Genomic DNA, 25382 nt, shown 5'->3' with positions numbered 1-25382 from the left:
TGAGAGAAGTGCGCAGCGTTGCAATGTGGAAAGGCAGCAGCGTGCAGGCGGCAGGCTGGTGTGAGGTGGGCGGGGCTTGCAGTTTTCCTTGGGGAGGTGGAGAAGAAAAAAGAGAGCTAGGTGGGGACGGCATGAAGGGGAGCGAGTATCAGGCATATAGGCTAGAATTAGCAGGAGAAGGAGAGAAAGAGGAGGAGAAGTAGAAGTAGAAGTAGAAAAAGAGAGAGAAAAAATTGAAAACAACCGGAAAGAAGAAGTGGCGAGGGTGCTAGGGTGGCCAGCTTGAATAGGCGAGAAGACGGTGCTGCAGATGCCTACGGCCATACTAGTCTGAAAACGCCCGATCTCGTCTGATCTCGGAAGCTAAGCAGACTCAGGCCTGGTTAGTACTTGGATGGGAGACCGCCTGGGAATACCAGGTGCAGTAGGCTTTTGCGGCCAGCAGTGACTGCTCACGCCAAGCACTCTCCACACCAGAGGCAGGCCAACCTTTTGCTGCTCTCTGCGTCCTCGCCATTCCTCCCAACACTTGCCTGCGGGCTCAACTCAGGCAGGCGGCTTGGTCGGGCCATTCAGCTGCTGCAGCTTTGCCGGGCCTTTGCAACGCAGCACGGTTGTGTGCCTTGGCGTGCTGCACTTTGATGGGCACGCCAGCTGGCCCGTGTGGCCGCAAGCCAGTGTGTCGGCAGGACGTTCTCATTCCTAGCCTGAAGGCGCCGCATGAATGCAAGTTGTGGCATTGGGGCTGGTGTGGAAAGCGAAGGAAGAGAGAGCTGGCTTGCATTGCCTGCCTGACCCTTGTGCTGGCTGTGCTGAGAGAAGTGCGCAGCGTTGCAATGTGGAAAGGCAGCAGCGTGCAGGCGGCAGGCTGGTGTGAGGTAGGCGGGGCTTGCAGTTTTCCTTGAGGAGGTGGAGAAGAAAAAAGAGAGCTCGGTGGGGATGGCATGAAGGGGAGCGAGTATCAGGCATATAGGCTAGAATTAGCAGGAGAAGGAGAGAAAGAGGAGGAGAAGTAGAAGTAGAAGTAGAAAAAGAGAGAGAAAAAATTGAAAACAACCGGAAAGAAGAAGTGGCGAGGGTGCTAGGGTGGCCAGCTTGAATAGGCGAGAAGACGGTGCTGCAGATGCCTACGGCCATACTAGTCTGAAAACGCCCGATCTCGTCTGATCTCGGAAGCTAAGCAGACTCAGGCCTGGTTAGTACTTGGATGGGAGACCGCCTGGGAATACCAGGTGCAGTAGGCTTTTGCGGCCAGCAGTGACTGCTCACGCCAAGCACTCTCCACACCAGAGGCAGGCCAACCTTTTGCTGCTCTCTGCGTCCTCGCCATTCCTCCCAACACTTGCCTGCGGGCTCAACTCAGGCAGGCGGCTTGGTCGGGCCATTCAGCTGCTGCAGCTTTGCCGGGCCTTTGCAACGCAGCACGGTTGGGTGCCTTGGCGTGCTGCACTTTGATGGGCCCGCCAGCTGGCCCGTGTGGCCGCAAGCCAGTGTGTCGGCAGGACGTTCTCCTAGCCTGAAGGCGCCGCATGAATGCAAGTTGTGGCATTGGGGCTGGTGTGGAAAGCGAAGGAAGAGAGAGCTGGCTTGCATTGCCTGCCTGACCCTTGTGCTGGCTGTGCTGAGAGAAGTGCGCAGCGTTGCAATGTGGAAAGGCAGCAGCGTGCAGGCGGCAGGCTGGTGTGAGGTAGGCGGGGCTTGCAGTTTTCCTTGAGGAGGTGGAGAAGAAAAAAGAGAGCTCGGTGGGGGTGGCATGAAGGGGAGCGAGTATCAGGCATATAGGCTAGAATTAGCAGGAGAAGGAGAGAAAGAGGAGGAGAAGTAGAAGTAGAAGTAGAAAAAGAGAGAGAAAAAATTGAAAACAACCGGAAAGAAGAAGTGGCGAGGGTGCTAGGGTGGCCAGCTTGAATAGGCGAGAAGACGGTGCTGCAGATGCCTACGGCCATACTAGTCTGAAAACGCCCGATCTCGTCTGATTTCGGAAGCTAAGCAGACTCAGGCCTGGTTAGTACTTGGATGGGAGACCGCCTGGGAATACCAGGTGCAGTAGGCTTTTGCGGCCAGCAGTGACTGCTCACGCCAAGCACTCTCCACACCAGAGGCAGGCCAACCTTTTGCTGCTCTCTGCGTCCTCGCCATTCCTCCCAACACTTGCCTGCGGGCTCAACTCAGGCAGGCGGCTTGGTCGGGCCATTCAGCTGCTGCAGCTTTGCCGGGCCTTTGCAACGCAGCACGGTTGTGTGCCTTGGCGTGCTGCACTTTGATGGGCACGCCAGCTGGCCCGTGTGGCCGCAAGCCAGTGTGTCGGCAGGACGTTCTCTCTCCTAGCCTGAAGGCGCCGCATGAATGCAAGTTGTGGCATTGGGGCTGGTGTGGAAAGCGAAGGAAGAGAGAGCTGGCTTGCATTGCCTGCCTGACCCTTGTGCTGGCTGTGCTGAGAGAAGTGCGCAGCGTTGCAATGTGGAAAGGCAGCAGCGTGCAGGCGGCAGGCTGGTGTGAGGTAGGCGGGGCTTGCAGTTTTCCTTGAGGAGGTGGAGAAGAAAAAAGAGAGCTCGGTGGGGATGGCATGAAGGGGAGCGAGTATCAGGCATATAGGCTAGAATTAGCAGGAGAAGGAGAGAAAGAGGAGGAGAAGTAGAAGTAGAAGTAGAAAAAGAGAGAGAAAAAATTGAAAACAACCGGAAAGAAGAAGTGGCGAGGGTGCTAGGGTGGCCAGCTTGAATAGGCGAGAAGACGGTGCTGCAGATGCCTACGGCCATACTAGTCTGAAAACGCCTGATCTCGTCTGATCTCGGAAGCTAAGCAGACTCAGGCCTGGTTAGTACTTGGATGGGAGACCGCCTGGGAATACCAGGTGCAGTAGGCTTTTGCGGCCAGCAGAGACTGCTCACGCCAAGCACTCTCCACACCAGAGGCAGGCCAACCTTTTGCTGCTCTCTGCGTCCTCGCCATTCCTCCCAACACTTGCCTGCGGGCTCAACTCAGGCAGGCGGCTTGGTCGGGCCATTCAGCTGCTGCAGCTTTGCCGGGCCTTTGCAACGCAGCACGGTTGTGTGCCTTGGCGTGCTGCACTTTGATGGGCACGCCAGCTGGCCCGTGTGGCCGCAAGCCAGTGTGTCGGCAGGACGTTCTCTCTCCTAGCCTGAAGGCGCCGCATGAATGCAAGTTGTGGCATTGGGGCTGGTGTGGAAAGCGAAGGAAGAGAGAGCTGGCTTGCATTGCCTGCCTGACCCTTGTGCTGGCTGTGCTGAGAGAAGTGCGCAGCGTTGCAATGTGGAAAGGCAGCAGCGTGCAGGCGGCAGGCTGGTGTGAGGTAGGCGGGGCTTGCAGTTTTCCTTGAGGAGGTGGAGAAGAAAAAAGAGAGCTCGGTGGGGATGGCATGAAGGGGAGCGAGTATCAGGCATATAGGCTAGAATTAGCAGGAGAAGGAGAGAAAGAGGAGGAGAAGTAGAAGTAGAAGTAGAAAAAGAGAGAGAAAAAATTGAAAACAACCGGAAAGAAGAAGTGGCGAGGGTGCTAGGGTGGCCAGCTTGAATAGGCGAGAAGACGGTGCTGCAGATGCCTACGGCCATACTAGTCTGAAAACGCCCGATCTCGTCTGATCTCGGAAGCTAAGCAGACTCAGGCCTGGTTAGTACTTGGATGGGAGACCGCCTGGGAATACCAGGTGCAGTAGGCTTTTGCGGCCAGCAGTGACTGCTCACGCCAAGCACTCTCCACACCAGAGGCAGGCCATCCTTTTGCTGCTCTCTGCGTCCTCGCCATTCCTCCCAACACTTGCCTGCGGGCTCAACTCAGGCAGGCGGCTTGGTCGGGCCATTCAGCTGCTGCAGCTTTGCCGGGCCTTTGCAACGCAGCACGGTTGGGTGCCTTGGCGTGCTGCACTTTGATGGGCCCGCCAGCTGGCCCGTGTGGCCGCAAGCCAGTGTGTCGGCAGGACGTTCTCCTAGCCTGAAGGCGCCGCATGAATGCAAGTTGTGGCATTGGGGCTGGTGTGGAAAGCGAAGGAAGAGAGAGCTGGCTTGCATTGCCTGCCTGACCCTTGTGCTGGCTGTGCTGAGAGAAGTGCGCAGCGTTGCAATGTGGAAAGGCAGCAGCGTGCAGGCGGCAGGCTGGTGTGAGGTGGGCGGGGCTTGCAGCTTTCCTTGGGGAGGTGGAGAAGAAAAAAGAGAGCTAGGTGGGGACGGCATGAAGGGGAGCGAGTATCAGGCATATAGGCTAGAATTAGCAGGAGAAGGAGAGAAAGAGGAGGAGAAGTAGAAGTAGAAGTAGAAAAAGAGAGAGAAAAAATTGAAAACAACCGGAAAGAAGAAGTGGCGAGGGTGCTAGGGTGGCCAGCTTGAATAGGCGAGAAGACGGTGCTGCAGATGCCTACGGCCATACTAGTCTGAAAACGCCCGATCTCGTCTGATCTCGGAAGCTAAGCAGACTCAGGCCTGGTTAGTACTTGGATGGGAGACCGCCTGGGAATACCAGGTGCAGTAGGCTTTTGCGGCCAGCAGTGACTGCTCACGCCAAGCACTCTCCACACCAGAGGCAGGCCAACCTTTTGCTGCTCTCTGCGTCCTCGCCATTCCTCCCAACACTTGCCTGCGGGCTCAACTCAGGCAGGCGGCTTGGTCGGGCCATTCAGCTGCTGCAGCTTTGCCGGGCCTTTGCAACGCAGCACGGTTGTGTGCCTTGGCGTGCTGCACTTTGATGGGCACGCCAGCTGGCCCGTGTGGCCGCAAGCCAGTGTGTCGGCAGGACGTTCTCTCTCCTAGCCTGAAGGCGCCGCATGAATGCAAGTTGTGGCATTGGGGCTGGTGTGGAAAGCGGAGGAAGAGAGAGCTGGCTTGCATTGCCTGCCTGACCCTTGTGCTGGCTGTGCTGAGAGAAGTGCGCAGCGTTGCAATGTGGAAAGGCAGCAGCGTGCAGGCGGCAGGCTGGTGTGAGGTAGGCGGGGCTTGCAGTTTTCCTTGAGGAGGTGGAGAAGAAAAAAGAGAGCTCGGTGGGGATGGCATGAAGGGGAGCGAGTATCAGGCATATAGGCTAGAATTAGCAGGAGAAGGAGAGAAAGAGGAGGAGAAGTAGAAGTAGAAGTAGAAAAAGAGAGAGAAAAAATTGAAAACAACCGGAAAGAAGAAGTGGCGAGGGTGCTAGGGTGGCCAGCTTGAATAGGCGAGAAGACGGTGCTGCAGATGCCTACGGCCATACTAGTCTGAGAACGCCCGATCTCGTCTGATCTCGGAAGCTAAGCAGACTCAGGCCTGGTTAGTACTTGGATGGGAGACCGCCTTGGAATACCAGGTGCAGTAGGCTTTTGCGGCCAGCAGTGACTGCTCACGCCAAGCACTCTCCACACCAGAGGCAGGCCAACCTTTTGCTGCTCTCTGCGTCCTCGCCATTCCTCCCAACACTTGCCTGCGGGCTCAACTCAGGCAGGCGGCTTGGTCGGGCCATTCAGCTGCTGCAGCTTTGCCGGGCCTTTGCAACGCAGCACGGTTGGGTGCCTTGGCGTGCTGCACTTTGATGGGCCCGCCAGCTGGCCCGTGTGGCCGCAAGCCAGTGTGTCGGCAGGACGTTCTCCTAGCCTGAAGGCGCCGCATGAATGCAAGTTGTGGCATTGGGGCTGGTGTGGAAAGCGAAGGAAGAGAGAGCTGGCTTGCATTGCCTGCCTGACCCTTGTGCTGGCTGTGCTGAGAGAAGTGCGCAGCGTTGCAATGTGGAAAGGCAGCAGCGTGCAGGCGGCAGGCTGGTGTGAGGTGGGCGGGGCTTGCAGTTTTCCTTGGGGAGGTGGAGAAGAAAAAAGAGAGCTAGGTGGGGACGGCATGAAGGGGAGCGAGTATCAGGCATATAGGCTAGAATTAGCAGGAGAAGGAGAGAAAGAGGAGGAGAAGTAGAAGTAGAAGTAGAAAAAGAGAGAGAAAAAATTGAAAACAACCGGAAAGAAGAAGTGGCGAGGGTGCTAGGGTGGCCAGCTTGAATAGGCGAGAAGACGGTGCTGCAGATGCCTACGGCCATACTAGTCTGAAAACGCCCGATCTCGTCTGATCTCGGAAGCTAAGCAGACTCAGGCCTGGTTAGTACTTGGATGGGAGACCGCCTGGGAATACCAGGTGCAGTAGGCTTTTGCGGCCAGCAGTGACTGCTCACGCCAAGCACTCTCCACACCAGAGGCAGGCCAACCTTTTGCTGCTCTCTGCGTCCTCGCCATTCCTCCCAACACTTGCCTGCGGGCTCAACTCAGGCAGGCGGCTTGGTCGGGCCATTCAGCTGCTGCAGCTTTGCCGGGCCTTTGCAACGCAGCACGGTTGTGTGCCTTGGCGTGCTGCACTTTGATGGGCACGCCAGCTGGCCCGTGTGGCCGCAAGCCAGTGTGTCGGCAGGACGTTCTCATTCCTAGCCTGAAGGCGCCGCATGAATGCAAGTTGTGGCATTGGGGCTGGTGTGGAAAGCGAAGGAAGAGAGAGCTGGCTTGCATTGCCTGCCTGACCCTTGTGCTGGCTGTGCTGAGAGAAGTGCGCAGCGTTGCAATGTGGAAAGGCAGCAGCGTGCAGGCGGCAGGCTGGTGTGAGGTAGGCGGGGCTTGCAGTTTTCCTTGAGGAGGTGGAGAAGAAAAAAGAGAGCTCGGTGGGGATGGCATGAAGGGGAGCGAGTATCAGGCATATAGGCTAGAATTAGCAGGAGAAGGAGAGAAAGAGGAGGAGAAGTAGAAGTAGAAGTAGAAAAAGAGAGAGAAAAAATTGAAAACAACCGGAAAGAAGAAGTGGCGAGGGTGCTAGGGTGGCCAGCTTGAATAGGCGAGAAGACGGTGCTGCAGATGCCTACGGCCATACTAGTCTGAAAACGCCCGATCTCGTCTGATCTCGGAAGCTAAGCAGACTCAGGCCTGGTTAGTACTTGGATGGGAGACCGCCTGGGAATACCAGGTGCAGTAGGCTTTTGCGGCCAGCAGTGACTGCTCACGCCAAGCACTCTCCACACCAGAGGCAGGCCAACCTTTTGCTGCTCTCTGCGTCCTCGCCATTCCTCCCAACACTTGCCTGCGGGCTCAACTCAGGCAGGCGGCTTGGTCGGGCCATTCAGCTGCTGCAGCTTTGCCGGGCCTTTGCAACGCAGCACGGTTGGGTGCCTTGGCGTGCTGCACTTTGATGGGCCCGCCAGCTGGCCCGTGTGGCCGCAAGCCAGTGTGTCGGCAGGACGTTCTCCTAGCCTGAAGGCGCCGCATGAATGCAAGTTGTGGCATTGGGGCTGGTGTGGAAAGCGAAGGAAGAGAGAGCTGGCTTGCATTGCCTGCCTGACCCTTGTGCTGGCTGTGCTGAGAGAAGTGCGCAGCGTTGCAATGTGGAAAGGCAGCAGCGTGCAGGCGGCAGGCTGGTGTGAGGTAGGCGGGGCTTGCAGTTTTCCTTGAGGAGGTGGAGAAGAAAAAAGAGAGCTCGGTGGGGGTGGCATGAAGGGGAGCGAGTATCAGGCATATAGGCTAGAATTAGCAGGAGAAGGAGAGAAAGAGGAGGAGAAGTAGAAGTAGAAGTAGAAAAAGAGAGAGAAAAAATTGAAAACAACCGGAAAGAAGAAGTGGCGAGGGTGCTAGGGTGGCCAGCTTGAATAGGCGAGAAGACGGTGCTGCAGATGCCTACGGCCATACTAGTCTGAAAACGCCCGATCTCGTCTGATTTCGGAAGCTAAGCAGACTCAGTCCTGGTTAGTACTTGGATGGGAGACCGCCTGGGAATACCAGGTGCAGTAGGCTTTTGCGGCCAGCAGTGACTGCTCACGCCAAGCACTCTCCACACCAGAGGCAGGCCAACCTTTTGCTGCTCTCTGCGTCCTCGCCATTCCTCCCAACACTTGCCTGCGGGCTCAACTCAGGCAGGCGGCTTGGTCGGGCCATTCAGCTGCTGCAGCTTTGCCGGGCCTTTGCAACGCAGCACGGTTGTGTGCCTTGGCGTGCTGCACTTTGATGGGCACGCCAGCTGGCCCGTGTGGCCGCAAGCCAGTGTGTCGGCAGGACGTTCTCTCTCCTAGCCTGAAGGCGCCGCATGAATGCAAGTTGTGGCATTGGGGCTGGTGTGGAAAGCGAAGGAAGAGAGAGCTGGCTTGCATTGCCTGCCTGACCCTTGTGCTGGCTGTGCTGAGAGAAGTGCGCAGCGTTGCAATGTGGAAAGGCAGCAGCGTGCAGGCGGCAGGCTGGTGTGAGGTAGGCGGGGCTTGCAGTTTTCCTTGAGGAGGTGGAGAAGAAAAAAGAGAGCTCGGTGGGGATGGCATGAAGGGGAGCGAGTATCAGGCATATAGGCTAGAATTAGCAGGAGAAGGAGAGAAAGAGGAGGAGAAGTAGAAGTAGAAGTAGAAAAAGAGAGAGAAAAAATTGAAAACAACCGGAAAGAAGAAGTGGCGAGGGTGCTAGGGTGGCCAGCTTGAATAGGCGAGAAGACGGTGCTGCAGATGCCTACGGCCATACTAGTCTGAAAACGCCTGATCTCGTCTGATCTCGGAAGCTAAGCAGACTCAGGCCTGGTTAGTACTTGGATGGGAGACCGCCTGGGAATACCAGGTGCAGTAGGCTTTTGCGGCCAGCAGAGACTGCTCACGCCAAGCACTCTCCACACCAGAGGCAGGCCAACCTTTTGCTGCTCTCTGCGTCCTCGCCATTCCTCCCAACACTTGCCTGCGGGCTCAACTCAGGCAGGCGGCTTGGTCGGGCCATTCAGCTGCTGCAGCTTTGCCGGGCCTTTGCAACGCAGCACGGTTGTGTGCCTTGGCGTGCTGCACTTTGATGGGCACGCCAGCTGGCCCGTGTGGCCGCAAGCCAGTGTGTCGGCAGGACGTTCTCTCTCCTAGCCTGAAGGCGCCGCATGAATGCAAGTTGTGGCATTGGGGCTGGTGTGGAAAGCGAAGGAAGAGAGAGCTGGCTTGCATTGCCTGCCTGACCCTTGTGCTGGCTGTGCTGAGAGAAGTGCGCAGCGTTGCAATGTGGAAAGGCAGCAGCGTGCAGGCGGCAGGCTGGTGTGAGGTGGGCGGGGCTTGCAGTTTTCCTTGGGGAGGTGGAGAAGAAAAAAGAGAGCTAGGTGAGGACGGCATGAAGGGGAGCGAGTATCAGGCATATAGGCTAGAATTAGCAGGAGAAGGAGAGAAAGAGGAGGAGAAGTAGAAGTAGAAGTAGAAAAAGAGAGAGAAAAAATTGAAAACAACCGGAAAGAAGAAGTGGCGAGGGTGCTAGGGTGGCCAACTTGAATAGGCGAGAAGACGGTGCTGCAGATGCCTGCGGCCATACTAGTCTGAAAACGCCCGATCTCGTCTGATCTCGGAAGCTAAGCAGACTCAGGCCTGGTTAGTACTTGGATGGGAGACCGCCTGGGAATACCAGGTGCAGTAGGCTTTTGCGGCCAGCAGAGACTGCTCACGCCAAGCACTCTCCACACCAGAGGCAGGCCAAACTTTTGCTGCTCTCTGCGTCCTCGCCATTCCTCCCAACACTTGCCTGCGGGCTCAACTCAGGCAGGCGGCTTGGTCGGGCCATTCAGCTGCTGCAGCTTTGCCGGGCCTTTGCAACGCAGCACGGTTGGGTGCCTTGGCGTGCTGCACTTTGATGGGCCCGCCAGCTGGCCCGTGTGGCCGCAAGCCAGTGTGTCGGCAGGGCGTTCTCCTAGCCTGAAGGCGCCGCATGAATGCAAGTTGTGGCATTGGGGCTGGTGTGGAAAGCGAAGGAAGAGAGAGGTGGCTTGCATTGCCTGCCTGACCCTTGTGCTGGCTGTGCTGAGAGAAGTGCGCAGCGTTGCAATGTGGAAAGGCAGCAGCGTGCAGGCGGCAGGCTGGTGTGAGGTGGGCGGGGCTTGCAGTTTTCCTTGGGGAGGTGGAGAAGAAAAAAGAGAGCTAGGTGGGGACGGCATGAAGGGGAGCGAGTATCAGGCATATAGGCTAGAATTAGCAGGAGAAGGAGAGAAAGAGGAGGAGAAGTAGAAGTAGAAGTAGAAAAAGAGAGAGAAAAAATTGAAAACAACCGGAAAGAAGAAGTGGCGAGGGTGCTAGGGTGGCCAGCTTGAATAGGCGAGAAGACGGTGCTGCGGATGCCTACGGCCATACTAGTCTGAAAACGCCCGATCTCGTCTGATCTCGGAAGCTAAGCAGACTCAGGCCTGGTTAGTACTTGGATGGGAGACCGCCTGGGAATACCAGGTGCAGTAGGCTTTTGCGGCCAGCAGTGACTGCTCACGCCAAGCACTCTCCACACCAGAGGCAGGCCAACCTTTTGCTGCTCTCTGCGTCCTCGCCATTCCTCCCAACACTTGCCTGCGGGCTCAACTCAGGCAGGCGGCTTGGTCGGGCCATTCAGCTGCTGCAGCTTTGCCGGGCCTTTGCAACGCAGCACGGTTGTGTGCCTTGGCGTGCTGCACTTTGATGGGCACGCCAGCTGGCCCGTGTGGCCGCAAGCCAGTGTGTCGGCAGGACGTTCTCTCTCCTAGCCTGAAGGCGCCGCATGAATGCAAGTTGTGGCATTGGGGCTGGTGTGGAAAGCGAAGGAAGAGAGAGCTGGCTTGCATTGCCTGCCTGACCCTTGTGCTGGCTGTGCTGAGAGAAGTGCGCAGCGTTGCAATGTGGAAAGGCAGCAGCGTGCAGGCGGCAGGCTGGTGTGAGGTAGGCGGGGCTTGCAGTTTTCCTTGAGGAGGTGGAGAAGAAAAAAGAGAGCTCGGTGGGGGTGGCATGAAGGGGAGCGAGTATCAGGCATATAGGCTAGAATTAGCAGGAGAAGGAGAGAAAGAGGAGGAGAAGTAGAAGTAGAAGTAGAAAAAGAGAGAGAAAAAATTGAAAACAACCGGAAAGAAGAAGTGGCGAGGGTGCTAGGGTGGCCAACTTGAATAGGCGAGAAGACGGTGCTGCAGATGTCTACGGCCATACTAGTCTGAAAACGCCCGATCTCATCTGATCTCGGAAGCTAAGCAGACTCAGGCCTGGTTAGTACTTGGATGGGAGACCGCCTGGGAATACCAGGTGCAGTAGGCTTTTGCGGCCAGCAGAGACTGCTCACGCCAAGCACTCTCCACACCAGAGGCAGGCCAACCTTTTGCTGCTCTCTGCGTCCTCGCCATTCCTCCCAACACTTGCCTGCGGGCTCAACTCAGGCAGGCGGCTTGGTCGGGCCATTCAGCTGCTGCAGCTTTGCCGGGCCTTTGCAACGCAGCACGGTTGGGTGCCTTGGCGTGCTGCACTTTGATGGGCCCGCCAGCTGGCCCGTGTGGCCGCAAGCCAGTGTGTCGGCAGGACGTTCTCCTAGCCTGAAGGCGCCGCATGAATGCAAGTTGTGGCATTGGGGCTGGTGTGGAAAGCGAAGGAAGAGAGAGCTGGCTTGCATTGCCTGCCTGACCCTTGTGCTGGCTGTGCTGAGAGAAGTGCGCAGCGTTGCAATGTGGAAAGGCAGCAGCGTGCAGGCGGCAGGCTGGTGTGAGGTGGGCGGGGCTTGCAGTTTTCCTTGGGGAGGTGGAGAAGAAAAAAGAGAGCTAGGTGGGGACGGCATGAAGGGGAGCGAGTATCAGGCATATAGGCTAGAATTAGCAGGAGAAGGAGAGAAAGAGGAGGAGAAGTAGAAGTAGAAGTAGAAAAAGAGAGAGAAAAAATTGAAAACAACCGGAAAAAAGAAGTGGCGAGGGTGCTAGGGTGGCCAGCTTGAATAGGCGAGAAGACGGTGCTGCAGATGACTACGGCCATACTAGTCTGAAAACGCCTGATCTCGTTTGATCTCGGAAGCTAAGCAGACTCAGGCCTGGTTAGTACTTGGATGGGAGACCGCCTGGGAATACCAGGTGCAGTAGGCTTTTGCGGCCAGCAGTGACTGCTCACGCCAAGCACTCTCCACACCAGAGGCAGGCCAACCTTTTGCTGCTCTCTGCGTCCTCGCCATTCCTCCCAACACTTGCCTGCGGGCTCAACTCAGGCAGGCGGCTTGGTCGGGCCATTCAGCTGCTGCAGCTTTGCCGGGCCTTTGCAACGCAGCACGGTTGTGTGCCTTGGCGTGCTGCACTTTGATGGGCACGCCAGCTGGCCCGTGTGGCCGCAAGCCAGTGTGTCGGCAGGACGTTCTCTCTCCTAGCCTGAAGGCGCCGCATGAATGCAAGTTGTGGCATTGGGGCTGGTGTGGAAAGCGAAGGAAGAGAGAGCTGGCTTGCATTGCCTGCCTGACCCTTGTGCTGGCTGTGCTGAGAGAAGTGCGCAGCGTTGCAATGTGGAAAGGCAGCAGCGTGCAGGCGGCAGGCTGGTGTGAGGTAGGCGGGGCTTGCAGTTTTCCTTGAGGAGGTGGAGAAGAAAAAAGAGAGCTCGGTGGGGATGGCATGAAGGGGAGCGAGTATCAGGCATATAGGCTAGAATTAGCAGGAGAAGGAGAGAAAGAGGAGGAGAAGTAGAAGTAGAAGTAGAAAAAGAGAGAGAAAAAATTGAAAACAACCGGAAAGAAGAAGTGGCGAGGGTGCTAGGGTGGCCAGCTTGAATAGGCGAGAAGACGGTGCTGCAGATGCCTACGGCCATACTAGTCTGAAAACGCCCGATCTCGTCTGATCTCGGAAACTAAGCAGACTCAGGCCTGGTTAGTACTTGGATGGGAGACCGCCTGGGAATACCAGGTGCAGTAGGCTTTTGCGGCCAGCAGTGACTGCTCACGCCAAGCACTCTCCACACCAGAGGCAGGCCAACCTTTTGCTGCTCTCTGCGTCCTCGCCATTCCTCCCAACACTTGCCTGCGGGCTCAACTCAGGCAGGCGGCTTGGTCGGGCCATTCAGCTGCTGCAGCTTTGCCGGGCCTTTGCAACGCAGCACGGTTGGGTGCCTTGGCGTGCTGCACTTTGATGGGCCCGCCAGCTGGCCCGTGTGGCCGCAAGCCAGTGTGTCGGCAGGACGTTCTCCTAGCCTGAAGGCGCCGCATGAATGCAAGTTGTGGCATTGGGGCTGGTGTGGAAAGCGAAGGAAGAGAGAGCTGGCTTGCATTGCCTGCCTGACCCTTGTGCTGGCTGTGCTGAGAGAAGTGCGCAGCGTTGCAATGTGGAAAGGCAGCAGCGTGCAGGCGGCAGGCTGGTGTGAGGTGGGCGGGGCTTGCAGTTTTCCTTGGGGAGGTGGAGAAGAAAAAAGAGAGCTAGGTGGGGACGGCATGAAGGGGAGCGAGTATCAGGCATATAGGCTAGAATTAGCAGGAGAAGGAGAGAAAGAGGAGGAGAAGTAGAAGTAGAAGTAGAAAAAGAGAGAGAAAAAATTGAAAACAACCGGAAAGAAGAAGTGGCGAGGGTGCTAGGGTGGCCAGCTTGAATAGGCGAGAAGACGGTGCTGCAGATGCCTACGGCCATACTAGTCTGAAAACGCCCGATCTCGTCTGATCTCGGAAGCTAAGCAGACTCAGGCCTGGTTAGTACTTGGATGGGAGACCGCCTGGGAATACCAGGTGCAGTAGGCTTTTGCGGCCAGCAGTGACTGCTCACGCCAAGCACTCTCCACACCAGAGGCAGGCCAACCTTTTGCTGCTCTCTGCGTCCTCGCCATTCCTCCCAACACTTGCCTGCGGGCTCAACTCAGGCAGGCGGCTTGGTCGGGCCATTCAGCTGCTGCAGCTTTGCCGGGCCTTTGCAACGCAGCACGGTTGTGTGCCTTGGCGTGCTGCACTTTGATGGGCACGCCAGCTGGCCCGTGTGGCCGCAAGCCAGTGTGTCGGCAGGACGTTCTCTCTCCTAGCCTGAAGGCGCCGCATGAACGCAAGTTGTGGCATTGGGGCTGGTGTGGAAAGCGGAGGAAGAGAGAGCTGGCTTGCATTGCCTGCCTGACCCTTGTGCTGGCTGTGCTGAGAGAAGTGCGCAGCGTTGCAATGTGGAAAGGCAGCAGCGTGCAGGCGGCAGGCTGGTGTGAGGTAGGCGGGGCTTGCAGTTTTCCTTGAGGAGGTGGAGAAGAAAAAAGAGAGCTCGGTGGGGATGGCATGAAGGGGAGCGAGTATCAGGCATATAGGCTAGAATTAGCAGGAGAAGGAGAGAAAGAGGAGGAGAAGTAGAAGTAGAAGTAGAAAAAGAGAGAGAAAAAATTGAAAACAACCGGAAAGAAGAAGTGGCGAGGGTGCTAGGGTGGCCAGCTTGAATAGGCGAGAAGACGGTGCTGCAGATGCCTACGGCCATACTAGTCTGAAAACGCCCAATCTCGTCTGATCTCGGAAGCTAAGCAGACTCAGGCCTGGTTAGTACTTGGATGGGAGACCGCCTTGGAATACCAGGTGCAGTAGGCTTTTGCGGCCAGCAGTGACTGCTCACGCCAAGCACTCTCCACACCAGAGGCAGGCCAACCTTTTGCTGCTCTCTGCGTCCTCGCCATTCCTCCCAACACTTGCCTGCGGGCTCAACTCAGGCAGGCGGCTTGGTCGGGCCATTCAGCTGCTGCAGCTTTGCCGGGCCTTTGCAACGCAGCACGGTTGGGTGCCTTGGCGTGCTGCACTTTGATGGGCCCGCCAGCTGGCCCGTGTGGCCGCAAGCCAGTGTGTCGGCAGGACGTTCTCCTAGCCTGAAGGCGCCGCATGAATGCAAGTTGTGGCATTGGGGCTGGTGTGGAAAGCGAAGGAAGAGAGAGCTGGCTTGCATTGCCTGCCTGACCCTTGTGCTGGCTGTGCTGAGAGAAGTGCGCAGCGTTGCAATGTGGAAAGGCAGCAGCGTGCAGGCGGCAGGCTGGTGTGAGGTGGGCGGGGCTTGCAGTTTTCCTTGGGGAGGTGGAGAAGAAAAAAGAGAGCTAGGTGGGGACGGCATGAAGGGGAGCGAGTATCAGGCATATAGGCTAGAATTAGCAGGAGAAGGAGAGAAAGAGGAGGAGAAGTAGAAGTAGAAGTAGAAAAAGAGAGAGAAAAAATTGAAAACAACCGGAAAGAAGAAGTGGCGAGGGTGCTAGGGTGGCCAGCTTGAATAGGCGAGAAGACGGTGCTGCAGATGCCTACGGCCATACTAGTCTGAAAACGCCCGATCTCGTCTGATCTCGGAAGCTAAGCAGACTCAGGCCTGGTTAGTACTTGGATGGGAGACCGCCTGGGAATACCAGGTGCAGTAGGCTTTTGCGGCCAGCAGTGACTGCTCACGCCAAGCACTCTCCACACCAGAGGCAGGCCAACCTTTTGCTGCTCTCTGCGTCCTCGCCATTCCTCCCAACACTTGCCTGCGGGCTCAACTCAGGCAGGCGGCTTGGTCGGGCCATTCAGCTGCTGCAGCTTTGCCGGGCCTTTGCAACGCAGCACGGTTGTGTGCCTTGGCGTGCTGCACTTTGATGGGCACGCCAGCTGGCCCGTGTGGCCGCAAGCCAGTGTGTCGGCAGGACGTTCTCTCTCCTAGCCTGAAGGCGCCGCATGAATGCAAGTTGTGGCATTGGGGCTGGTGTGGAAAGCGAAGGAAGAGAGAGCTGGCTTGCATTGCCTGCCTGACCCTTGTGCTGGCTGTGCTGAGAGAAGTGCGCAGCGTTGCAATGTGGAAAGGCAGCAGCGTGCAGGCGGCAGGCTGGTGTGAGGTAGGCGGGGCTTGCAGTTTTCCTTGAGGAGGTGGAGAAGAAAAAAGAGAGCTCGGTGGGGATGGCATGAAGGGGAGCGAGTATCAGGCATATAGGCTAGAATTAGCAGGAGAAGGAGAGAAAGAGGAGGAGAAGTAGAAGTAGAAGTAGAAAAAGAGAGAGAAAAAATTGAAAACAACCGGAAAGAAGAAGTGGCGAGGGTGCTAGGGTGGCCAGCTTGAATAGGCGAGAAGACGGTGCTGCAGATGCCTACGGCCATACTAGTCTGAAAACGCCCGATCTCGTCTGATCTCGGAAGCTAAGCAGACTCAGGCCTGGTTAGTACTTGGATGGGAGACCGCCTGGGAATACCAGGTGCAGTAGTCTTTTGCGGCCAGCAGTGACTGCTCACGCCAAGCACTCTCCACACCAGAGGCAGGCCAACCTTTTGCTGCTCTCTGCGTCCTCGCCATTCCTCCCAACACTTGCCTGCGGGCTCAACTCAGGCAGGCGGCTTGGTCGGGCCATTCAGCTGCTGCAGCTTTGCCGGGCCTTTGCAACGCAGCACGGTTGGGTGCCTTGGCGTGCTGCACTTTGATGGGCCCGCCAGCTGGCCCGTGTGGCCGCAAGCCAGTGTGTCGGCAGGACGTTCTCCTAGCCTGAAGGCGCCGCATGAATGCAAGTTGTGGCATTGGGGCTGGTGTGGAAAGCGAAGGAAGAGAGAGCTGGCTTGCATTGCCTGCCTGACCCTTGTGCTGGCTGTGCTGAGAGAAGTGCGCAGCGTTGCAATGTGGAAAGGCAGCAGCGTGCAGGCGGCAGGCTGGTGTGAGGTGGGCGGGGCTTGCAGTTTTCCTTGGGGAGGTGGAGAAGAAAAAAGAGAGCTAGGTGGGGACGGCATGAAGGGGAGCGAGTATCAGGCATATAGGCTAGAATTAGCAGGAGAAGGAGAGAAAGAGGAGGAGAAGTAGAAGTAGAAGTAGAAAAAGAGAGAGAAAAAATTGAAAACAACCGGAAAGAAGAAGTGGCGAGGGTGCTAGGGTGGCCAGCTTGAATAGGCGAGAAGACGGTGCTGCAGATGCCTACGGCCATACTAGTCTGAAAACGCCTGATCTCGGAAGCTAAGCAGACTCAGGCCTGGTTAGTACTTGGATGGGAGACCGCCTGGGAATACCAGGTGCAGTAGGCTTTTGCGGCCAGCAGTGACTGCTCACGCCAAGCACTCTCCACACCAGAGGCAGGCCAACCTTTTGCTGCTCTCTGCGTCCTCGCCATTCCTCCCAACACTTGCCTGCGGGCTCAACTCAGGCAGGCGGCTTGGTCGGGCCATTCAGCTGCTGCAGCTTTGCCGGGCCTTTGCAACGCAGCACGGTTGTGTGCCTTGGCGTGCTGCACTTTGATGGGCACGCCAGCTGGCCCGTGTGGCCGCAAGCCAGTGTGTCGGCAGGACGTTCTCTCTCCTAGCCTGAAGGCGCCGCATGAATGCAAGTTGTGGCATTGGGGCTGGTGTGGAAAGCGAAGGAAGAGAGAGCTGGCTTGCATTGCCTGCCTGACCCTTGTGCTGGCTGTGCTGAGAGAAGTGCGCAGCGTTGCAATGTGGAAAGGCAGCAGCGTGCAGGCGGCAGGCTGGTGTGAGGTAGGCGGGGCTTGCAGTTTTCCTTGAGGAGGTGGAGAAGAAAAAAGAGAGCTCGGTGGGGATGGCATGAAGGGGAGCGAGTATCAGGCATATAGGCTAGAATTAGCAGGAGAAGGAGAGAAAGAGGAGGAGAAGTAGAAGTAGAAGTAGAAAAAGAGAGAGAAAAAATTGAAAACAACCGGAAAGAAGAAGTGGCGAGGGTGCTAGGGTGGCCAGCTTGAATAGGCGAGAAGACGGTGCTGCAGATGCCTACGGCCATACTAGTCTGAAAACGCCCGATCTCGTCTGATCTCGGAAGCTAAGCAGACTCAGGCCTGGTTAGTACTTGGATGGGAGACCGCCTGGGAATACCAGGTGCAGTAGTCTTTTGCGGCCAGCAGTGACTGCTCACGCCAAGCACTCTCCACACCAGAGGCAGGCCAACCTTTTGCTGCTCTCTGCGTCCTCGCCATTCCTCCCAACACTTGCCTGCGGGCTCAACTCAGGCAGGCGGCTTGGTCGGGCCATTCAGCTGCTGCAGCTTTGCCGGGCCTTTGCAACGCAGCACGGTTGGGTGCCTTGGCGTGCTGCACTTTGATGGGCCCGCCAGCTGGCCCGTGTGGCCGCAAGCCAGTGTGTCGGCAGGACGTTCTCCTAGCCTGAAGGCGCCGCATGAATGCAAGTTGTGGCATTGGGGCTGGTGTGGAAAGCGAAGGAAGAGAGAGCTGGCTTGCATTGCCTGCCTGACCCTTGTGCTGGCTGTGCTGAGAGAAGTGCGCAGCGTTGCAATGTGGAAAGGCAGCAGCGTGCAGGCGGCAGGCTGGTGTGAGGTGGGCGGGGCTTGCAGTTTTCCTTGGGGAGGTGGAGAAGAAAAAAGAGAGCTAGGTGGGGACGGCATGAAGGGGAGCGAGTATCAGGCATATAGGCTAGAATTAGCAGGAGAAGGAGAGAAAGAGGAGGAGAAGTAGAAGTAGAAGTAGAAAAAGAGAGAGAAAAAATTGAAAACAACCGGAAAGAAGAAGTGGCGAGGGTGCTAGGGTGGCCAGCTTGAATAGGCGAGAAGACGGTGCTGCATATGCCTACGGCCATACTAGTCTGAAAACGCCCGATCTCGTCTGATCTCGGAAGCTAAGCAGACTCAGGCCTGGTTAGTACTTGGATGGGAGACCGCCTGGGAATACCAGGTGCAGTAGGCTTTTGCGGCCAGCAGTGACTGCTCACGCCAAGCACTCTCCACACCAGAGGCAGGCCAACCTTTTGCTGCTCTCTGCGTCCTCGCCATTCCTCCCAACACTTGCCTGCGGGCTCAACTCAGGCAGGCGGCTTGGTCGGGCCATTCAGCTGCTGCAGCTTTGCCGGGCCTTTGCAACGCAGCACGGTTGTGTGCCTTGGCGTGCTGCACTTTGATGGGCACGCCAGCTGGCCCGTGTGGCCGCAAGCCAGTGTGTCGGCAGGACGTTCTCTCTCCTAGCCTGAAGGCGCCGCATGAATGCAAGTTGTGGCATTGGGGCTGGTGTGGAAAGCGAAGGAAGAGAGAGCTGGCTTGCATTGCCTGCCTGACCCTTGTGCTGGCTGTGCTGAGAGAAGTGCGCAGCGTTGCAATGTGGAAAGGCAGCAGCGTGCAGGCGGCAGGCTGGTGTGAGGTAGGCGGGGCTTGCAGTTTTCCTTGAGGAGGTGGAGAAGAAAAAAGAGAGCTCGGTGGGGATGGCATGAAGGGGAGCGAGTATCAGGCATATAGGCTAGAATTAGCAGGAGAAGGAGAGAAAGAGGAGGAGAAGTAGAAGTAGAAGTAGAAAAAGAGAGAGAAAAAATTGAAAACAACCGGAAAGAAGAAGTGGCGAGGGTGCTAGGGTGGCCAGCTTGAATAGGCGAGAAGACGGTGCTGCAGATGCCTACGGCCATACTAGTCTGAAAACGCCCGATCTCGTCTGATCTCGGAAGCTAAGCAGACTCAGGCCTGGTTAGTACTTGGATGGGAGACCGCCTGGGAATACCAGGTGCAGTAGGCTTTTGCGGCCAGCAGAGACTGCTCACGCCAAGCACTCTCCACACCAGAGGCAGGCCAACCTTTTGCTGCTCTCTGCGTCCTCGCCATTCCTCCCAACACTTGCCTGCGGGCTCAACTCAGGCAGGCGGCTTGGTCGGGCCATTCAGCTGCTGCAGCTTTGCCGGGCCTTTGCAACGCAGCACGGTTGTGTGCCTTGGCGTGCTGCACTTTGATGGGCACGCCAGCTGGCCCGTGTGGCCGCAAGCCAGTGTGTCGGCAGGACGTTCTCTCTCCTAGCCTGAAGGCGCCGCATGAATGCAAGTTGTGGCATTGGGGCTGGTGTGGAAAGCGAAGGAAGAGAGAGCTGGCTTGCATTGCCTGCCTGACCCTTGTGCTGGCTGTGCTGAGAGAAGTGCGCAGCGTTGCAATGTGGAAAGGCAGCAGCGTGCAGGCGGCAGGATGCCTACGGCCATACTAGTCTGAAAACGCCCGATCTCGTCTGATCTCGGAAGCTAAGCAGACTCAGGCCTGGTTAGTACTTGGATGGGAGACCGCCTGGCAATACCAGGTGCAGTAGGCTTTTGCGGCCAGCAGTGACTGCTCACGCCAAGCACTCTCCACACCAGAGGCAGGCCAACCTTTTGCTGCTCTCTGCGTCCTCGCCATTCCTCCCAACACTTGCCTGCGGGCTCAACTCAGGCAGGCGGCTTGGTCGGGCCATTCAGCTGCTGCAGCTTTGCCGGGCCTTTGCAACGCAGCACGGTTGTGTGCCTTGGCGTGCTGCACTTTGATGGGCACGCCAGCTGGCCCGTGTGGCCGCAAGCCAGTGTGTCGGCAGGACGTTCTCTCTCCTAGCCTGAAGGCGCCGCATGAATGCAAGTTGTGGCATTGGGGCTGGTGTGGAAAGTGAAGGAAGAGAGAGCTGGCTTGCATTGCCTGCCTGACCCTTGTGCTGGCTGTGCTGAGAGAAGTGCGCAGCGTTGCAATGTGGAAAGGCAGCAGCGTGCAGGCGGCAGGCTGGTGTGAGGTAGGCGGGGCTTGCAGTTTTCCTTGAGGAGGTGGAGAAGAAAAAAGAGAGCTCGGTGGGGATGGCATGAAGGGGAGCGAGTATCAGGCATATAGGCTAGAATTAGCAGGAGAAGGAGAGAAAGAGGAGGAGAAGTAGAAGTAGAAGTAGAAAAAGAGAGAGAAAAAATTGAAAACAACCGGAAAGAAGAAGTGGCGAGGGTGCTAGGGTGGCCAGCTTGAATAGGCGAGAAGACGGTGCTGCAGATGCCTACGGCCATACTAGTCTGAAAACGCCCAATCTCGTCTGATCTCGGAAGCTAAGCAGACTCAGGCCTGGTTAGTACTTGGATGGGAGACCGCCTTGGAATACCAGGTGCAGTAGGCTTTTGCGGCCAGCAGTGACTGCTCACGCCAAGCACTCTCCACACCAGAGGCAGGCCAACCTTTTGCTGCTCTCTGCGTCCTCGCCATTCCTCCCAACACTTGCCTGCGGGCTCAACTCAGGCAGGCGGCTTGGTCGGGCCATTCAGCTGCTGCAGCTTTGCCGGGCCTTTGCAACGCAGCACGGTTGGGTGCCTTGGCGTGCTGCACTTTGATGGGCCCGCCAGCTGGCCCGTGTGGCCGCAAGCCAGTGTGTCGGCAGGACGTTCTCCTAGCCTGAAGGCGCCGCATGAATGCAAGTTGTGGCATTGGGGCTGGTGTGGAAAGCGAAGGAAGAGAGAGCTGGCTTGCATTGCCTGCCTGACCCTTGTGCTGGCTGTGCTGAGAGAAGTGCGCAGCGTTGCAATGTGGAAAGGCAGCAGCGTGCAGGCGGCAGGCTGGTGTGAGGTGGGCGGGGCTTGCAGTTTTCCTTGGGGAGGTGGAGAAGAAAAAAGAGAGCTAGGTGGGGACGGCATGAAGGGGAGCGAGTATCAGGCATATAGGCTAGAATTAGCAGGAGAAGGAGAGAAAGAGGAGGAGAAGTAGAAGTAGAAGTAGAAAAAGAGAGAGAAAAAATTGAAAACAACCGGAAAGAAGAAGTGGCGAGGGTGCTAGGGTGGCCAGCTTGAATAGGCGAGAAGACGGTGCTGCAGATGCCTACGGCCATACTAGTCTGAAAACGCCCGATCTCGTCTGATCTCGGAAGCTAAGCAGACTCAGGCCTGGTTAGTACTTGGATGGGAGACCGCCTGGGAATACCAGGTGCAGTAGGCTTTTGCGGCCAGCAGTGACTGCTCACGCCAAGCACTCTCCACACCAGAGGCAGGCCAACCTTTTGCTGCTCTCTGCGTCCTCGCCATTCCTCCCAACACTTGCCTGCGGGCTCAACTCAGGCAGGCGGCTTGGTCGGGCCATTCAGCTGCTGCAGCTTTGCCGGGCCTTTGCAACGCAGCACGGTTGTGTGCCTTGGCGTGCTGCACTTTGATGGGCACGCCAGCTGGCCCGTGTGGCCGCAAGCCAGTGTGTCGGCAGGACGTTCTCTCTCCTAGCCTGAAGGCGCCGCATGAATGCAAGTTGTGGCATTGGGGCTGGTGTGGAAAGCGAAGGAAGAGAGAGCTGGCTTGCATTGCCTGCCTGACCCTTGTGCTGGCTGTGCTGAGAGAAGTGCGCAGCGTTGCAATGTGGAAAGGCAGCAGCGTGCAGGCGGCAGGCTGGTGTGAGGTAGGCGGGGCTTGCAGTTTTCCTTGAGGAGGTGGAGAAGAAAAAAGAGAGCTCGGTGGGGATGGCATGAAGGGGAGCGAGTATCAGGCATATAGGCTAGAATTAGCAGGAGAAGGAGAGAAAGAGGAGGAGAAGTAGAAGTAGAAGTAGAAAAAGAGAGAGAAAAAATTGAAAACAACCGGAAAGAAGAAGTGGCGAGGGTGCTAGGGTGGCCAGCTTGAATAGGCGAGAAGACGGTGCTGCAGATGCCTACGGCCATACTAGTCTGAAAACGCCCGATCTCGTCTGATCTCGGAAGCTAAGCAGACTCAGGCCTGGTTAGTACTTGGATGGGAGACCGCCTGGGAATACCAGGTGCAGTAGTCTTTTGCGGCCAGCAGTGACTGCTCACGCCAAGCACTCTCCACACCAGAGGCAGGCCAACCTTTTGCTGCTCTCTGCGTCCTCGCCATTCCTCCCAACACTTGCCTGCGGGCTCAACTCAGGCAGGCGGCTTGGTCGGGCCATTCAGCTGCTGCAGCTTTGCCGGGCCTTTGCAACGCAGCACGGTTGGGTGCCTTGGCGTGCTGCACTTTGATGGGCCCGCCAGCTGGCCCGTGTGGCCGCAAGCCAGTGTGTCGGCAGGACGTTCTCCTAGCCTGAAGGCGCCGCATGAATGCAAGTTGTGGCATTGGGGCTGGTGTGGAAAGCGAAGGAAGAGAGAGCTGGCTTGCATTGCCTGCCTGACCCTTGTGCTGGCTGTGCTGAGAGAAGTGCGCAGCGTTGCAATGTGGAAAGGCAGCAGCGTGCAGGCGGCAGGCTGGTGTGAGGTGGGCGGGGCTTGCAGTTTTCCTTGGGGAGGTGGAGAAGAAAAAAGAGAGCTAGGTGGGGACGGCATGAAGGGGAGCGAGTATCAGGCATATAGGCTAGAATTAGCAGGAGAAGGAGAGAAAGAGGAGGAGAAGTAGAAGTAGAAGTAGAAAAAGAGAGAGAAAAAATTGAAAACAACCGGAAAGAAGAAGTGGCGAGGGTGCTAGGGTGGCCAGCTTGAATAGGCGAGAAGACGGTGCTGCAGATGCCTACGGCCATACTAGTCTGAAAACGCCTGATCTCGGAAGCTAAGCAGACTCAGGCCTGGTTAGTACTTGGATGGGAGACCGCCTGGGAATACCAGGTGCAGTAGGCTTTTGCGGCCAGCAGTGACTGCTCACGCCAAGCACTCTCCACACCAGAGGCAGGCCAACCTTTTGCTGCTCTCTGCGTCCTCGCCATTCCTCCCAACACTTGCCTGCGGGCTCAACTCAGGCAGGCGGCTTGGTCGGGCCATTCAGCTGCTGCAGCTTTGCCGGGCCTTTGCAACGCAGCACGGTTGTGTGCCTTGGCGTGCTGCACTTTGATGGGCACGCCAGCTGGCCCGTGTGGCCGCAAGCCAGTGTGTCGGCAGGACGTTCTCTCTCCTAGCCTGAAGGCGCCGCATGAATGCAAGTTGTGGCATTGGGGCTGGTGTGGAAAGCGAAGGAAGAGAGAGCTGGCTTGCATTGCCTGCCTGACCCTTGTGCTGGCTGTGCTGAGAGAAGTGCGCAGCGTTGCAATGTGGAAAGGCAGCAGCGTGCAGGCGGCAGGCTGGTGTGAGGTAGGCGGGGCTTGCAGTTTTCCTTGAGGAGGTGGAGAAGAAAAAAGAGAGCTCGGTGGGGATGGCATGAAGGGGAGCGAGTATCAGGCATATAGGCTAGAATTAGCAGGAGAAGGAGAGAAAGAGGAGGAGAAGTAGAAGTAGAAGTAGAAAAAGAGAGAGAAAAAATTGAAAACAACCGGAAAGAAGAAGTGGCGAGGGTGCTAGGGTGGCCAGCTTGAATAGGCGAGAAGACGGTGCTGCAGATGCCTACGGCCATACTAGTCTGAAAACGCCCGATCTCGTCTGATCTCGGAAGCTAAGCAGACTCAGGCCTGGTTAGTACTTGGATGGGAGACCGCCTGGGAATACCAGGTGCAGTAGTCTTTTGCGGCCAGCAGTGACTGCTCACGCCAAGCACTCTCCACACCAGAGGCAGGCCAACCTTTTGCTGCTCTCTGCGTCCTCGCCATTCCTCCCAACACTTGCCTGCGGGCTCAACTCAGGCAGGCGGCTTGGTCGGGCCATTCAGCTGCTGCAGCTTTGCCGGGCCTTTGCAACGCAGCACGGTTGGGTGCCTTGGCGTGCTGCACTTTGATGGGCCCGCCAGCTGGCCCGTGTGGCCGCAAGCCAGTGTGTCGGCAGGACGTTCTCCTAGCCTGAAGGCGCCGCATGAATGCAAGTTGTGGCATTGGGGCTGGTGTGGAAAGCGAAGGAAGAGAGAGCTGGCTTGCATTGCCTGCCTGACCCTTGTGCTGGCTGTGCTGAGAGAAGTGCGCAGCGTTGCAATGTGGAAAGGCAGCAGCGTGCAGGCGGCAGGCTGGTGTGAGGTGGGCGGGGCTTGCAGTTTTCCTTGGGGAGGTGGAGAAGAAAAAAGAGAGCTAGGTGGGGACGGCATGAAGGGGAGCGAGTATCAGGCATATAGGCTAGAATTAGCAGGAGAAGGAGAGAAAGAGGAGGAGAAGTAGAAGTAGAAGTAGAAAAAGAGAGAGAAAAAATTGAAAACAACCGGAAAGAAGAAGTGGCGAGGGTGCTAGGGTGGCCAGCTTGAATAGGCGAGAAGACGGTGCTGCATATGCCTACGGCCATACTAGTCTGAAAACGCCCGATCTCGTCTGATCTCGGAAGCTAAGCAGACTCAGGCCTGGTTAGTACTTGGATGGGAGACCGCCTGGGAATACCAGGTGCAGTAGGCTTTTGCGGCCAGCAGTGACTGCTCACGCCAAGCACTCTCCACACCAGAGGCAGGCCAACCTTTTGCTGCTCTCTGCGTCCTCGCCATTCCTCCCAACACTTGCCTGCGGGCTCAACTCAGGCAGGCGGCTTGGTCGGGCCATTCAGCTGCTGCAGCTTTGCCGGGCCTTTGCAACGCAGCACGGTTGTGTGCCTTGGCGTGCTGCACTTTGATGGGCACGCCAGCTGGCCCGTGTGGCCGCAAGCCAGTGTGTCGGCAGGACGTTCTCTCTCCTAGCCTGAAGGCGCCGCATGAATGCAAGTTGTGGCATTGGGGCTGGTGTGGAAAGCGAAGGAAGAGAGAGCTGGCTTGCATTGCCTGCCTGACCCTTGTGCTGGCTGTGCTGAGAGAAGTGCGCAGCGTTGCAATGTGGAAAGGCAGCAGCGTGCAGGCGGCAGGCTGGTGTGAGGTAGGCGGGGCTTGCAGTTTTCCTTGAGGAGGTGGAGAAGAAAAAAGAGAGCTCGGTGGGGATGGCATGAAGGGGAGCGAGTATCAGGCATATAGGCTAGAATTAGCAGGAGAAGGAGAGAAAGAGGAGGAGAAGTAGAAGTAGAAGTAGAAAAAGAGAGAGAAAAAATTGAAAACAACCGGAAAGAAGAAGTGGCGAGGGTGCTAGGGTGGCCAGCTTGAATAGGCGAGAAGACGGTGCTGCAGATGCCTACGGCCATACTAGTCTGAAAACGCCCGATCTCGTCTGATCTCGGAAGCTAAGCAGACTCAGGCCTGGTTAGTACTTGGATGGGAGACCGCCTGGGAATACCAGGTGCAGTAGGCTTTTGCGGCCAGCAGAGACTGCTCACGCCAAGCACTCTCCACACCAGAGGCAGGCCAACCTTTTGCTGCTCTCTGC

General features: G+C 57.1%; 30 non-coding genes and 2 pseudogenes across 30 annotated transcripts; all 32 read left to right on the top strand.

Moving 5' to 3' along the window:
* The first annotated feature begins 312 nt into the window (after positions 1 to 312).
* Positions 313 to 431, top strand: LOC140405807 (5S ribosomal RNA). The gene has a single exon (XR_011938770.1). It is a non-coding gene; the product is annotated as a 5S ribosomal RNA (ribosomal RNA).
* A 694-nt stretch (positions 432 to 1125) lies between these two features.
* On the top strand, positions 1126 to 1244 carry LOC140405806 (5S ribosomal RNA). Its single transcript, XR_011938769.1, has one exon. It is a non-coding gene; the product is annotated as a 5S ribosomal RNA (ribosomal RNA).
* Positions 1245 to 1934: 690 nt separating this feature from the next.
* Positions 1935 to 2053, top strand: LOC140405950 (5S ribosomal RNA). Its single transcript, XR_011938908.1, has one exon. It is a non-coding gene; the product is annotated as a 5S ribosomal RNA (ribosomal RNA).
* A 694-nt stretch (positions 2054 to 2747) lies between these two features.
* On the top strand, positions 2748 to 2866 carry LOC140405940 (5S ribosomal RNA). The gene has a single exon (XR_011938898.1). It is a non-coding gene; the product is annotated as a 5S ribosomal RNA (ribosomal RNA).
* A 694-nt stretch (positions 2867 to 3560) lies between these two features.
* LOC140405805 (5S ribosomal RNA) lies at positions 3561 to 3679 on the top strand. Its single transcript, XR_011938768.1, has one exon. It is a non-coding gene; the product is annotated as a 5S ribosomal RNA (ribosomal RNA).
* Positions 3680 to 4369: 690 nt separating this feature from the next.
* Positions 4370 to 4488, top strand: LOC140405804 (5S ribosomal RNA). The gene has a single exon (XR_011938767.1). It is a non-coding gene; the product is annotated as a 5S ribosomal RNA (ribosomal RNA).
* A 694-nt stretch (positions 4489 to 5182) lies between these two features.
* On the top strand, positions 5183 to 5301 carry LOC140405989 (5S ribosomal RNA). Its single transcript, XR_011938945.1, has one exon. It is a non-coding gene; the product is annotated as a 5S ribosomal RNA (ribosomal RNA).
* Positions 5302 to 5991: 690 nt separating this feature from the next.
* LOC140405803 (5S ribosomal RNA) lies at positions 5992 to 6110 on the top strand. The gene has a single exon (XR_011938766.1). It is a non-coding gene; the product is annotated as a 5S ribosomal RNA (ribosomal RNA).
* A 694-nt stretch (positions 6111 to 6804) lies between these two features.
* Positions 6805 to 6923, top strand: LOC140406105 (5S ribosomal RNA). Its single transcript, XR_011939038.1, has one exon. It is a non-coding gene; the product is annotated as a 5S ribosomal RNA (ribosomal RNA).
* Positions 6924 to 7613: 690 nt separating this feature from the next.
* On the top strand, positions 7614 to 7732 carry LOC140406011 (5S ribosomal RNA). The gene has a single exon (XR_011938966.1). It is a non-coding gene; the product is annotated as a 5S ribosomal RNA (ribosomal RNA).
* Positions 7733 to 8426: 694 nt separating this feature from the next.
* Positions 8427 to 8545, top strand: LOC140405939 (5S ribosomal RNA). Its single transcript, XR_011938897.1, has one exon. It is a non-coding gene; the product is annotated as a 5S ribosomal RNA (ribosomal RNA).
* Positions 8546 to 9239: 694 nt separating this feature from the next.
* LOC140405919 (5S ribosomal RNA) lies at positions 9240 to 9358 on the top strand. The gene has a single exon (XR_011938878.1). It is a non-coding gene; the product is annotated as a 5S ribosomal RNA (ribosomal RNA).
* Positions 9359 to 10048: 690 nt separating this feature from the next.
* On the top strand, positions 10049 to 10167 carry LOC140406104 (5S ribosomal RNA). The gene has a single exon (XR_011939037.1). It is a non-coding gene; the product is annotated as a 5S ribosomal RNA (ribosomal RNA).
* Positions 10168 to 10861: 694 nt separating this feature from the next.
* LOC140405897 (5S ribosomal RNA) lies at positions 10862 to 10980 on the top strand. Its single transcript, XR_011938856.1, has one exon. It is a non-coding gene; the product is annotated as a 5S ribosomal RNA (ribosomal RNA).
* Positions 10981 to 11670: 690 nt separating this feature from the next.
* LOC140406009 (5S ribosomal RNA) lies at positions 11671 to 11789 on the top strand. The gene has a single exon (XR_011938964.1). It is a non-coding gene; the product is annotated as a 5S ribosomal RNA (ribosomal RNA).
* Positions 11790 to 12483: 694 nt separating this feature from the next.
* LOC140405967 (5S ribosomal RNA) lies at positions 12484 to 12602 on the top strand. The gene has a single exon (XR_011938924.1). It is a non-coding gene; the product is annotated as a 5S ribosomal RNA (ribosomal RNA).
* A 690-nt stretch (positions 12603 to 13292) lies between these two features.
* Positions 13293 to 13411, top strand: LOC140406102 (5S ribosomal RNA). Its single transcript, XR_011939036.1, has one exon. It is a non-coding gene; the product is annotated as a 5S ribosomal RNA (ribosomal RNA).
* Positions 13412 to 14105: 694 nt separating this feature from the next.
* LOC140406021 (5S ribosomal RNA) lies at positions 14106 to 14224 on the top strand. The gene has a single exon (XR_011938976.1). It is a non-coding gene; the product is annotated as a 5S ribosomal RNA (ribosomal RNA).
* A 690-nt stretch (positions 14225 to 14914) lies between these two features.
* LOC140406101 (5S ribosomal RNA) lies at positions 14915 to 15033 on the top strand. Its single transcript, XR_011939035.1, has one exon. It is a non-coding gene; the product is annotated as a 5S ribosomal RNA (ribosomal RNA).
* A 694-nt stretch (positions 15034 to 15727) lies between these two features.
* On the top strand, positions 15728 to 15846 carry LOC140405936 (5S ribosomal RNA). The gene has a single exon (XR_011938894.1). It is a non-coding gene; the product is annotated as a 5S ribosomal RNA (ribosomal RNA).
* Positions 15847 to 16536: 690 nt separating this feature from the next.
* LOC140406067 (5S ribosomal RNA) lies at positions 16537 to 16645 on the top strand (annotated as a pseudogene).
* Positions 16646 to 17339: 694 nt separating this feature from the next.
* On the top strand, positions 17340 to 17458 carry LOC140405934 (5S ribosomal RNA). Its single transcript, XR_011938892.1, has one exon. It is a non-coding gene; the product is annotated as a 5S ribosomal RNA (ribosomal RNA).
* A 690-nt stretch (positions 17459 to 18148) lies between these two features.
* Positions 18149 to 18267, top strand: LOC140406100 (5S ribosomal RNA). The gene has a single exon (XR_011939034.1). It is a non-coding gene; the product is annotated as a 5S ribosomal RNA (ribosomal RNA).
* Positions 18268 to 18961: 694 nt separating this feature from the next.
* Positions 18962 to 19080, top strand: LOC140406098 (5S ribosomal RNA). The gene has a single exon (XR_011939032.1). It is a non-coding gene; the product is annotated as a 5S ribosomal RNA (ribosomal RNA).
* Positions 19081 to 19519: 439 nt separating this feature from the next.
* Positions 19520 to 19638, top strand: LOC140406006 (5S ribosomal RNA). Its single transcript, XR_011938962.1, has one exon. It is a non-coding gene; the product is annotated as a 5S ribosomal RNA (ribosomal RNA).
* Positions 19639 to 20332: 694 nt separating this feature from the next.
* LOC140406020 (5S ribosomal RNA) lies at positions 20333 to 20451 on the top strand. Its single transcript, XR_011938975.1, has one exon. It is a non-coding gene; the product is annotated as a 5S ribosomal RNA (ribosomal RNA).
* Positions 20452 to 21141: 690 nt separating this feature from the next.
* On the top strand, positions 21142 to 21260 carry LOC140406097 (5S ribosomal RNA). The gene has a single exon (XR_011939031.1). It is a non-coding gene; the product is annotated as a 5S ribosomal RNA (ribosomal RNA).
* Positions 21261 to 21954: 694 nt separating this feature from the next.
* Positions 21955 to 22073, top strand: LOC140405933 (5S ribosomal RNA). The gene has a single exon (XR_011938891.1). It is a non-coding gene; the product is annotated as a 5S ribosomal RNA (ribosomal RNA).
* A 690-nt stretch (positions 22074 to 22763) lies between these two features.
* LOC140406065 (5S ribosomal RNA) lies at positions 22764 to 22872 on the top strand (annotated as a pseudogene).
* Positions 22873 to 23566: 694 nt separating this feature from the next.
* On the top strand, positions 23567 to 23685 carry LOC140405932 (5S ribosomal RNA). The gene has a single exon (XR_011938890.1). It is a non-coding gene; the product is annotated as a 5S ribosomal RNA (ribosomal RNA).
* A 690-nt stretch (positions 23686 to 24375) lies between these two features.
* On the top strand, positions 24376 to 24494 carry LOC140406096 (5S ribosomal RNA). Its single transcript, XR_011939030.1, has one exon. It is a non-coding gene; the product is annotated as a 5S ribosomal RNA (ribosomal RNA).
* Positions 24495 to 25188: 694 nt separating this feature from the next.
* Positions 25189 to 25307, top strand: LOC140406095 (5S ribosomal RNA). Its single transcript, XR_011939029.1, has one exon. It is a non-coding gene; the product is annotated as a 5S ribosomal RNA (ribosomal RNA).
* Positions 25308 to 25382: the final 75 nt, after the last annotated feature.

This window comes from Scyliorhinus torazame, unplaced genomic scaffold (assembly GCF_047496885.1).
Source record: "Scyliorhinus torazame isolate Kashiwa2021f unplaced genomic scaffold, sScyTor2.1 scaffold_246, whole genome shotgun sequence".
NCBI lineage: Eukaryota > Metazoa > Chordata > Chondrichthyes > Carcharhiniformes > Scyliorhinidae > Scyliorhinus > Scyliorhinus torazame.
This window is presented reverse-complemented; position numbering and strand designations above follow the sequence as displayed.